The sequence below is a fragment of the Silene latifolia genome, chromosome 9 (genome assembly GCF_048544455.1).
Source record: "Silene latifolia isolate original U9 population chromosome 9, ASM4854445v1, whole genome shotgun sequence".
NCBI lineage: Eukaryota > Viridiplantae > Streptophyta > Magnoliopsida > Caryophyllales > Caryophyllaceae > Silene > Silene latifolia.
This window is the reverse complement of record NC_133534.1, coordinates 224592863-224604880: the sequence shown is the minus strand read 5'-3', so window position 1 is coordinate 224604880 and position 12018 is coordinate 224592863.

Below are 12018 nucleotides of genomic sequence, written 5' to 3'. Positions count from 1 at the left end.
TGTGGTTCTCATCTGTGTAATCATGTGCAGGGCCTCCGAAATCTCGAACCTCTCGTAAAGGGTGAGGTTGACCTGCGTGTCGGGAATGGAGCAAGAGTGGCTGCCGTCTCGAGGGGAACATATGTGATCCAGCTTCCTAGCGGATTTGAGTTATCATTATATGATTGCTATTATGTACCCAGTCTTTCGAAAAACATTATTTCAGTTTCTGCACTTGACAAACTTGGTTTTTCATTTGTAATTGAGAATAATACTTGCATTTTCTCTTTACACAATATGATTTATGGCAAGGCAGTCTCCATGAATGGAATTTATGTTTTAGATCAGACCACCGAAATATTACACGTAATGAATAAAAAGTTAAAGGTTGGTGACAAAGATCAAACGTATCTATGGCACTGCCGTATGGGACACATAAATGAGAAACGCGTAAAACAACTCATTAAACATGGAGCTATCTCGGCCTTTGATTTTCAATCATTTGGCACGTGTGAATCATGTCTCATCGGTAAGATGACTCGGATTTCCTTCAAAGGTGTTGGAATGCGCGCTGCTGACCTATTAGGGCTCATACACACGGATGTATGTGGTCCTATGTCAATCACCGCACGAGAAGGCTATAGGTATTTCATCACTTTCACGGATGATTTAAGTAGATATGGCTATGTCTACTTAATGAAGCACAAAAGTGAATCCTTTGAGAAATTCAAGGAATACCAGAATAGGGTACATAACCTATTGGGTAGAAAGATTAAAACACTGCGTTCGGATCGTGGTGGCGAGTATCTTTCTCACGAGTTTGATCAACACATAAAGGACTGTGGGATTGCCCTACAGTTAACTCCACCTGGAACACCTCAGTTTAATGGTGTGTCCGAACGGAGAAATCGAACACTACTTGATATGGTTCGATCCATGATGAGTCACACGGTTTTACCTGATTCATTATGGGGTTATGCTCTTTTGTCAGCCGCTCTAATACTTAACCGAAGTCCGTCTAAAGCTGTTGACAAGACTCCATATGAACTATGGAAGGGAACGGTCCCTAATTTGTCCTTTATACGGGTTTGGGGCTGCGAGGCTTATGTCAAGTGGAGACCTGAAGATAAGCTCGGCCCGCGATCGGTCAAGACATACTTTATAGGTTATCCTAAAGGAACACTTGGTCATTACTTCTATTCGCCAACCGAACAACGTGTCTTTGTTGCGGCCAGTGCGACATTCTTAGAGAAGGAATTTCTCGAGAATGCAAAAAGTGATAGAACCTTCGACCAGTCGGAGATTCCAGAACCAAACACCGAGCAACCATTGGAGGAACCTGTTCCTTCAATCCCGGCTGCGGTGAATATTCCTGAGGAACCTAGGAGGTCGGGAAGAGTCTCTATTCCTCCGCATGATACATTGGTATGGTCGAGGAACATGACATAGATGACGTTCTACTCTTAACGAGTAGTGAACCCGCAACCTATAAAGGTGCCATGACTAGTTCTGACTCAAAGCTATGGCTTGAGGCCATGCAATCCGAGATGGACTCCATGTATGAGAACAACGTGTGGGATCTTGTTGACTTACCTGCTAAGGTTCGTCCCCTTCAATGCAAATGGCTTTACAAGATAAAGCATTCTGTGGAAGGTCAACAAGATATCTATAAAGCACGACTAGTTGCTAAAGGTTTCACCCAAGTGCCAGGTTTGCACTACGATGAAATTTTTGCACCCGTAGTCATGCTGCGTTCCATTCGGATTATCTTAGCGATCGCCGCTTTTCATAACTATGAAATTTGGCAAATGGACGTGAAAACCGCCTTCTTAAACGGCTTTTTGGAGGAAGAGTTGTACATGGTACAACCCGAAGGTTTCATCGATCCACAACATCCTAAGAAAGTATGCAAACTTAAGCGTTCCATTTATGGACTTAAGCAAGCATCTCGGAGTTGGAATCATCGCTTCGACCAAGTGATTAAAGAAAATGGATTTACTCGATCTGTCGAGGAACCATGTCTATATATCAAGTCGAGTGGGAGCAAGATTGTCTTCCTAATATTGTATGTCGACGACATACTCCTGATTGGGAATGACATACCTCTCTTAACTTCGGTGAAAGTATGGTTGAAAAACCATTTCCAGATGAAAGATCTGGGAGAGGCACAAAGAATTCTAGGCATTCGTATCTATCGAGATAGATCACGACGGATGTTATCTCTCGGTCAGAGTCTTACATAGACAAAGTCCTGGAGAGATTCAAAGATGACTAACTCCAAGAAAGGGTTTCTTCCTATGGCTCCAGGGGTGCATTTGAGCAAGTCTCAGTCACCGGAGACACCGGAAGAGAAAGAGCGCATGACACGGATTCCTTATGCTTCGGCTATAGGATCAATCATGTATGCCATGATATGCACACGTCCGGACGTGGCATATGCATTGAGTATGACAATTCGATTCCAACAAAGATCCAGGTGAACCACATTGGCTGGTCAAGAACATTCTTAAGTACCTACGGAGGACTAAAGATTGGGCATTGACTTATGGAGGCGATCAAAAGCTATGCGCAACCGATTCTGCAGATGCTAGCTTCCAAACGGATCGAGATGACTCGAAATCTCGGTCTGATTCGTTTTTACTCTTAATGGCGCTGATCGATTGGAAGAGTTCAAACAAATCACATTCAAGAGATTCTACGACCGAGTCCGAGTACTATGCCGCGTCTGAAGCTACAAAGGAAGCGATATGGATGCGTCAATTCTTACATGGGCTATCCGTAGTGCCCGATTCGAATGACCCGATCACCATCTATTGCGACAATAGTGGTGCCATCTTCCAAGCTAAGGAGCCAAAGTCTAGCAACAAGTCTAGACATGTACAACGGAAAGCTCATCTAATCCTGGATTACGTGGAGCAAAAGGAAGTAGTGATAGAAAAGATTGCTACAGATGATAACATAGCAGATCCTCTCACTAAAGCATTACGACAAGATAAGCATGAAGGGCATGTTAATTCCATGGGAATTAAACGTGTTCCTAAGTTGTAGTACTCTTTTATGGATCAGATTCATTCTCTCTTGTACTCTATACGACATCATCATTTTGATATTTTATATATATATTTTGTTTGTCATGTGGATTTGTACGACAAATTTTGAACACCACAAAGTGAACTGAACGAACATTATATTTTTCAGTCCTTAATTGCCCACATGAGCTGATAACTCTGGCAATTATTTTGTGACGTTGGTTGATGGTGGGTTCAACGAGCCATAAGTCAACCGGTTGACTGACCAATCACAGAGGCGATTTATACGGATATTTCGTAGGACACACTTGTGACATCGACGTGGAGTCCTAAATGTTTTATAACATTCGGTGCCCGGTCGTGGATAGGACCTCCATGGTGATCCTAAGAGTCGATTCTTTTGACTATCGACTGTCTCTTGAGACTAAGGCAGATTTTGGGTGACTTTGGTTTCTTTCTCACGGTCATCCGTAACAGGGGGCCAAGTAGATTTTTTCTGGTCATTTCATGCGTGCTTAGATCGGAAGGAGTCGAGTTGAAGGAAATATTCAGCCTTTATCGTGTACTCGATATTTCTCGGGGCCACTCGAGGAGTCAGAATCGAAATGCATGGCCATGCTCAAATACGAATTCGTTTTATCACTTAAGTTACTCTCTAGTCGGGGAAACCACTCTAGATACAGATCGATTGTAAAATACGACCTTTGTGGATCCGGATCCGCAAATTGTTTTACATTGAGTGGGAGAAATTTTAAATGAATATGAGAATCGGTTATCGCACATACACTTGTACGGACAAGTGGGAGTTTGTTGGGGCCGTGTCCTCCGCTTAGTGCGGATAACGTCATTGCACATGCACTTGTACGGACAAGTGGGAGCTTGTTGGGGTTTGTGTCCTTAACAGTTAGTGCAAGGACTTATAAATCTCTAAAAGGATCAAAGGGCATACCTTTGGTATTATTATCAGTTGATCCACATTTATCAATAACGGTTGGCTTGCTAGATAAGTTTGACGTTATTGTCATACAGATGGCGGTGATCAACTGATCCCTAAAAGTCACACCTATAGGATACGTTCGAGAGATGTGACGGTATGAAAATACAGTCATGTAGATGCCAAATTTGACTAACCAGTTAGTCCGAGTCATTTGACTAGTAATTAGTCAAAATGTGATGTTGAGATATTATATTTAATACCGATTAGATATCATGGGCTAAGGCGAATTAACCAGTTAATTCGTAAAATTAAATATAAGCGTTTTATATTTAATTAATGTATATTGAATTAATTATACAATATCGTCTTTGTCGGACATGTATTAATACTTCAACTAACCCGTGTTATTAGTTGATGTTTTAATAGCCGATAACCGATGACGATTTATAATAAACCGCGTCATATACATTTAGCAATTTATGAGCCGGTCCACGAGGTAAAATTAAGAGGAAGTGGAAGCCCACTTCCCCATGCAAACCCACGGCTGGCCGAGGTTAACAAAAGGAGAGACTCCCTCTCCTTTTAACCTAGACAATTCATTTTACAGAAAACAAGGGTTTTGGAGACATTTTCTCTCTGAAACCTAGATCTCACATCTCGAAAACCTCACAACAAGTTCTCCCAATATTGCAAGGCAATCGGAGAACACCATCTAGCACAAGGGCATATCTCGGATAAGTCTTGGGTGCAACAATTAGGAGGGAATCTCGTTTGATTTCTGTTCTTTACGCCGCACTATAAAGGACCCGAGGTTAATTCTTGTTCCTTATCGTTTCTCTATTGTATTTATGTTTTATGACGATAATCGCATGCTAAATTTACGTTATAGTCCTAAATTTAGAGGGTCTTATACGGATATTACCCCACATCGGATCCTTTTCTCAATGAGAGAAGTGGAGTATTTATAGACTTTCACCTTTTGTCACGTAGTGGCCAAGTGGCAGAGCAGGTGGAAAGACTGTTCTACCCTCGGCCGAGGGACCCATGGCAGGCCGGCTGGCCGAGTTGACTCCATGCCGAGGGGTCTTGGATGTGAGTACGCGGATATGTCTCCCGGCTGGCTGGTTGCCCAGCCGAGACCCAAGTGACAGGCCGACAGGCTGCGTCGGTCTTCGCTGTCTAATACGTTGACTTGCTGTGGATATCTTTGACCTTGCTCAATATGTTGACTCGGTCAGCGGGTGCAGAATATGCTCCATCAATTTGCCCCCAGCGTAGTCTATGCCGTGGTATGGACCTTCGATGAGTGTTGAGCGTATTCTGCGCAAGTTGAAATTTCTTCCCCGGCTTCTTCTTCCTCGGCTTGGTTCTGCTCAGGCCGCATCAGATCCCCCTCCACATGGATGTGTAAAGGGCATCAAATGTGGAAAAGAAAATGGCGCTGGCCGAGACCGAGGTTGTGAGTGTCGTGTGCTTTTGATTGCCCCCAGCCGGTGCTGCCAAGCTCGGTTGAACAGCGGGCCGTTTGGCAAGTAGATACCAAGGATCATGTTGAAGAAGATACGTCGATTGGCATTCTGTCAAGGAGCGTGTTGAAGAAGTTTTGTAACTGTTTGTCGATTGACATTCCATGGCTGCATGCTTGACACGTGGCTCGGAGTTGATTGGTTGACGCTTCATGGCCCTGATTGGTCCGTTTCATGGGTTTTGCTCTATAAATAGGGTAGTTAGCCCCTGATTTTGGCCACCAAAAATTCACTTTCTCAAAAAAATTTCTTCTCTCTAGCCTTCTTTGACGAAACTTCTCTCTAGTCTTCAAAGCGTTACTCGGCGTAACACTTTTCCAAGGTAAACAAACAAATTTTTCAACTTTTATTTATTAAGTATTTGTTGTCATGTCTTCTCTGATCTTTGGACCTAGTACTTCTCACGCCGGGGGCTCCCCGTCGCGCCCTGATGAAGAGGAGGCACTGGTTGTCACCCCGTTAACCGTTGGGGGTCCCAGGCCGCTTTCTCCTGAGATTGATCCAAAATATTTGGAGGATTTCGAGGATGATGGTGATGATGTTGATGATGATGGTGATGATGATGATGAGGAAAGGGCTCATTCTGATGAGGGGAGGCCGCGTCTCTTGGATCACGGCGACGCCTGTTCGATCAACCCTGATCGTGCCTGGACGAATAAGTTCGCTAGTTGTTCCGGTTCTGATCTTTTCGAGGACCATTACTCCTTCGGCAGGGGATATAAAATTGTTATCCCTGAGGAGGGTCAGGCGGTCTGTTGCCCTCCCAAGGGCTGTATCGGCGTGTACATCAGACACCTGGAGTATGGGCTCCGGTTTCCTCTGAATGCATACGTTGTGGCCATCATTAAAGCCATGAATGTCGCCGTGGCTCAATTGCACCCGTTGGCCATTAGGACTATAATTGGCTTTGTGTGGCTCTGTCTCTTTAAGGGGGAGGCCCCAACGGTTAACTTGTTCCGCCGGCTTCATCATCTTCGGCCGTCAACCCCCGGTGGCACGGGGTGGTACAAACAGTGCGAGACAGAGCGGGTTACGTTACCGTGTCCAAAATTATATCTTGTAAGGACCGGAAGGGGCGGTGGGTATACGTTGAGGTTCCTGAGGATTATCCACCGCCTTGGTCCTTCCAAAGACAGCGTCAATTTGCGGTGTGAGAGTTGGGGGGAGCGTGAGAAATATGTCTCCCGGAATAAGCTCAAGATGGACGCCATCAGGGTCTATCTTAATGAGGATGAGAAGCGGGCAATGCAGCTATTTGAGGCTGAGAAGGATGACACGCCGAAGGGATGGATGCCCCCGACGCAGATCATTTTTCAGGATGAACTGCTCTGCCACGTCGGCCTCATACCGGCCCTCAGGCAGGGTGAGTGGGGTCGGTGTGAGGCCCATCTTTGCTTTTTATGTTTCTGTATCTTGGCCTTGGTTTATCTTCTTTCGTTTAACTCTTGCTTTGTTTCTTTTACGCTGCACCGTTTTGGCCCGGATCGTCTCATGGGATATCCTCAAGAGGTTGGGACTTGGCGAGGACGGGAAAATTGTTGATTTGCATCCTAAGGCCTTGCCGCGTGATCGTAGAACGGCTCCTAACGAACTCATGGACCAGCAGTTGAAGGCACTGGATGTGACGGCGGCTCAGGCGAAGGTTGCCAGTAACGTGCCGCGCCGCAAACCAAAGGCAACGTCTATGGCGGCGACGGCGTCAACTCCGCTCGCCTTCAATCCTCGCGGTTCAAAAGCGCAGTGATCATCGATGTTGAGGAGGAGGTCACATTGCTTGAGGCTCCTCCTTCTTTGAATAAGAGAAAAGAGATCGAGTCTGCGCCACGCGCTCCGTTACGAGGCCGGTAAAAAGAAAAGGGTCCTCCAACCAAGAAGGCCAAGCCTGGTACGGATCTAACCTCGTGGCTCGATTTAGCTGGTTCTTTAGGCGTTCCGATGACAAGCTCTGGCATGTCAATGAATGTTGACATGGATGCTTTGTCCGAATTTTTTGTAGATCAACCGCCGCCGTCTACCGGTCCCTCTGAATGGCAATTAGAGAAGCGACCTGTGCAGACGGGTGATAAAAATGCCACCGTCGTCTCCTCCTCCCCGAAGCCTTCCCCCGCCCAGATTAGGGTGGAGGGCATAAGGTTGTCCAAGATGTTTGGCGAAGTGGGTCGACGTGGCTTGCTCATATTATGGAGCAAGAAAAGGTCATGGCTGAAGCTGCCCCTGTGCTTGAACGACTTAGGCTCGAGCTTGCCGCCTCTAAGAAGGAGGCCGAGAGGTCGGCGAAGGAATTCCAGGCTGCTAAGAAAGACCTCCTTGCTGAGCGAAAGCTTAGGGAGGAAGCTGACAAGGCGGTCCTAGCCGAGAGGGCCAAGGTTGAGGCTGTGGAGGCTGACGCCGCTAAGCTGCGGGAGGAGCGGGACAAGCTTCAGGCTGCTTTCGACTTTGCTGTTGATAAGAGGGAAGAATGGAAGTCTCTGTATACGGCTCAGGCGAAGGCGCATCGGAACACGAGGGCTATCCTCGCCCAGAGGGAGGAGGACATTGAGACGCTCCAAAATGTCGTCATCCCTAACATGTGCGCCCAATATCGGGACCAGGCCGAAGAAGCTACCAGGGAAGTGATCAGAGAGCTCTTTCCTAAAGGCTCCTTCCCGTGGCAAAAATTTGACCAGCTGCTTGATGATAAGGCGGCCGCTGAGGCGAAGGTCATGGAGGAGGCAGAGGCGAAGAAGGCCGCCGAGGAGGTCGCGCGAGAAGGCGGCCCATGCCGAAAAGGTGAAGGCGGCCAGGGAGGAAGCCGAGAGGGCGAAGGCACTGAAGCCGCCAAGTCGGCTTCGAGTCGCCCGCGATGGTGATGTCATATCGCCGCTGGCGATGGCGAGCGAAACAGGCATAGGGAGACGGGCGGTCGTCACCGGATTCACCCGCCCTTCGACGCTTTCACTGTCGGGGCCAACTATTGAGCCTTTCCTCCCTGCCATCTTTTTTTGGCGCTTTCAATTCTTATGTCTGTAACCTTTTGTTGTACCATTCTCTTTTTTTTGAACTTTGGTAGGTAGTGTTTAGGCTATCCCTATGGGGACGGCCGTCGACTTCTTTCTTTGTATTACCTGTAAACATTTCAATAAGAGTTTGTTCATTTTGCCTCCGGCTTGGCCGAGGTTTTTATCTCATTCTTATCTGAGTTGTCTTCTTTCGTTATTAGTTGAGCGCTTTTTTTTTTTTTTTTTTTTTTCTGTTTTTACCTTCGGCTTGGCCGAGGCAGTTAGAATGCGTATCTCAACTGTACTTAACGTTTTTAAACATGTTGGCATGTCGGTCGCTTCCTCCTTCACACTCGGTCTGGCCGAGGCGTCAGATTTGCGCTTCCCAACCGCCGCTGTGAACATGTTAGCGTATCGGTCGTTGTGTCCCCGTCACTCTCGGTCCGCCGAGGCAATCGGGGTTACTGGCGCGACAGCGTTCGTACTGTAGAGACGTGTTGATCGCTTCCTCTTTCACTCTCGGTCTGGCCGAGGCGTCCGATTTGCGTTTCTCAACCGTACTTATACGTTCCTAAGCATGTTGGTCGTTGTGGCGAGTATCAACTGCTGTTGGCAAGTCGCGTTTCCCTCGTTACTCCCGGTTTTGGCCGAGGCAACCGAGTTTACGTTTTGACTGCTTTCCGTATCTATAGACATATTGATCGCTTCCTCTGCCACTCCCGGATTGGTCGGGGCAGTCAGATTTGCGTCTCAACAGTGCTTATACGCTTTTATACTTCGGTAGTGACGCCGGCTTTGGCCGCGCGTCTACTCCGCATGACTATGGAGGGGACAAGTATTTTGATGGAAAACTTGGATCACTTTTTATAAGGTATAATCACACGTTGGGGTGTCCACAACGGTCCCGGACACCTCCGCCGCTATATGAAATATTTCCTTAGGTTGTCCGTGTTCCAATGGCTCATTAAAGGCACTCCTCCATGTGCTCAGCCGGTATGTCCCCGGCCTCATTTCTTCAACCACTTTGTAGGGTCCTTCCCAGTTGGCCGTCATTTTACCATGGATGTTTCCTTTGTTGGTCGCGGCTGACTTTCTTAGGACTAGATCTCCTACTTTTAAGTCTCTTTTGTGGACCCTACGGTTGTATGCTCTTCTCTTTCGGTTTTGATACACTGCGCCAGTTAAACCGTGCCGTGTCTCGGCTTTCTTCGACCAGTGTCTAGGGAGGCTTTCAGGCCTTCCTCATTTTCGATCCAGGCTAAAGGTTTGCGTTCCGAATGTCGGCACCGATGCTTCAATTGGCGAACGGCTTGCACCCATAGACTAGGTGGAATGGACTGTATCCCGTTGCTTCTTTCTCCGTGGTTCTAAGGGACCACAGACGCCGGTAGTTCATCGGCCCACCTTCCCTTTAGATCTTCAACCTTCTTTTTCAGCCCGTTTAGGATTGTTTTATTAGCTTCCGCCGCCCGTTGCTACGAGGGTGGCGGATGGAGGAGTATGCAAATTTGATACCGAGCTCTTCTAGCCAGTTCATCACCATGTCACTCCAAAACTCTCGGCCGTGGTCAAATACCATGACTTGGGGTAACCCAAAACAAGTTATGATGTTTTCCCAGATTACCTTTCTCACGGCCGCCGTGGTCTTGGCGGGTACCGCGACAGCTTCGACCCATTTGGTGAAGTAGTCAACGACGACGATCAGGTACTTCCTTCCTCCGGAGGCCGTCGTAAATGGCCCTAATAAATCCATCCCCCACTGTGCAAATGGTAGGGGCTAAGTCTTGGTTGCGGGTCTCGGAAGGTGCGTGTATCACCCGAGCATGCATCTGACAATTCTTGCACTTCTTGGTCTTAGCTCTGGAATCCTCAAGCATGGTGGGCCAGAAGTAGCCGGCTCGGAGAGCTTTGTGGGCTAGCGTTCTTGCCCCCATGTGATGTCCACGGATGCCTTCGTGAATCTCTGTCAGTATGAGCTCCGCGTCGGCTGGGCCGACACATTTCAAAAGTGGTCTTATCACGGACCTTCTGTATAGTTCTCCTTCGAACACTAAGTACCTTGCGGCGATCCTTCTTATCTTCTGGGAGAGACTGCGGTCCTCCCAGAACTCTTTTGTTAGTTTGTATTTCATTATCGAGTCATCCACGTCGTCTCGGCCGGCTGCCCCACCATGCCGACGGTCTCGGTGATGCTTTTAGCATTCCCGATATCCACCAAAGACGGTTCGGCCGACATTCGTGATGGTTGAACTGGCAAGTTTTGAGAGAGCGTCGGCTCGGTTGTTCTCAGACCTGGGGATGCATTGGATCTGGAAAGATTTCAATTTTGCAGTGTCAGCTTTTACCCTTTCCAGGTATCTTACCATCCCATCGTCTCGAGCCTCATACTCTCCTCTGATTTGGTTAGTCACCAATAGTGAGTCTGTCTTCAACACAATGTGTTCCGCTCCGGCAGCTCTAGCTAGCTCGACTCCAGTTATCACCGCCTCGTATTCGGATTCGTTGTTCGAGGCCGAGAAGGTAAACTTCAAGGCATACTCAAACTCGTCCCCGTTTGGGCTGATGATAAGGATGCCGGCTCTGAGCTTTGTCGTGTGGAGGACCCGTCGGTGTATACTTCCCATACTCCGGATTTGGTTCCTCTTGATATGTGCACTCGGCCACCAGAAGTCCGCAAGTGCCGCCCTTTTATCGAGGGCCTCGGCTTGTATTGAATGCCGAGGCCGGATAGCTCTTTCCGCCCATTTGATGAGCCTGCCGGATTTTTCGAATTTTTCCAATGCTTTCTCCAATGGTCTGGTCGGTTAAGACCGTCACGGGATGTGCGTCAAGTAAGGTTTCGATTTCCTTGTGGCAACGACGACAAAGAAAGGTCGCTTTTTCGATCGCTGGGTAATTTCTTTCGGCGGCCAGCATGTATGGTCGATAAAGTAGATTGGGTGTTGCTTTGCTTGTCTTCTTCTCTCGACGATTACGACGACCGTGGCCGAGGTAATCGCTATGTATAGATATAGCGTCTCCCCAAAGATCGGCCTGGACAGGGTTGGGAGAGTTTGAAGATGAGCTTTCAGTTGCCTGAAAGCTGTGCTCTGTTCCTCCCCCCAGCTGAAGTCTTTATTCCCCTTCAACACTTTGAAGAATGGGATGCTCTTGTCGGCTGACCGAGAGATGAAACGGGCGAGAGCCGCCATCCTCCCGGTCAACATCATAACCTCTTTTCGATTCCTCGCTCCGTAGGTCCAGATTGCTTGGACTTTCTCTCGGATTGGCATCAATTCCCCCCCGCGCCGACAAGCACGCCGAGGAACTTACCTGCCCGGACACCGAAGTTGCATTTCATTGGGTTAAGTTTCATCTTGTATTTCCTAAGTGAACAAAATGTTTCGCTCAAGTCGGCCAAGTGCTCGCTGTCAGACTTGCTTTTCACAATAGCATCGTCGACGTAAGCCTCGATGTTTCGCCCTTTTTGATCTTGAAACACTTTGTCCACCAGCCTAGTGTAAGTTGCGCCAGCGTTTTTCAAACCGAACGGCATCATTTTATACATGTATGTGCCGTGTATGGTGATG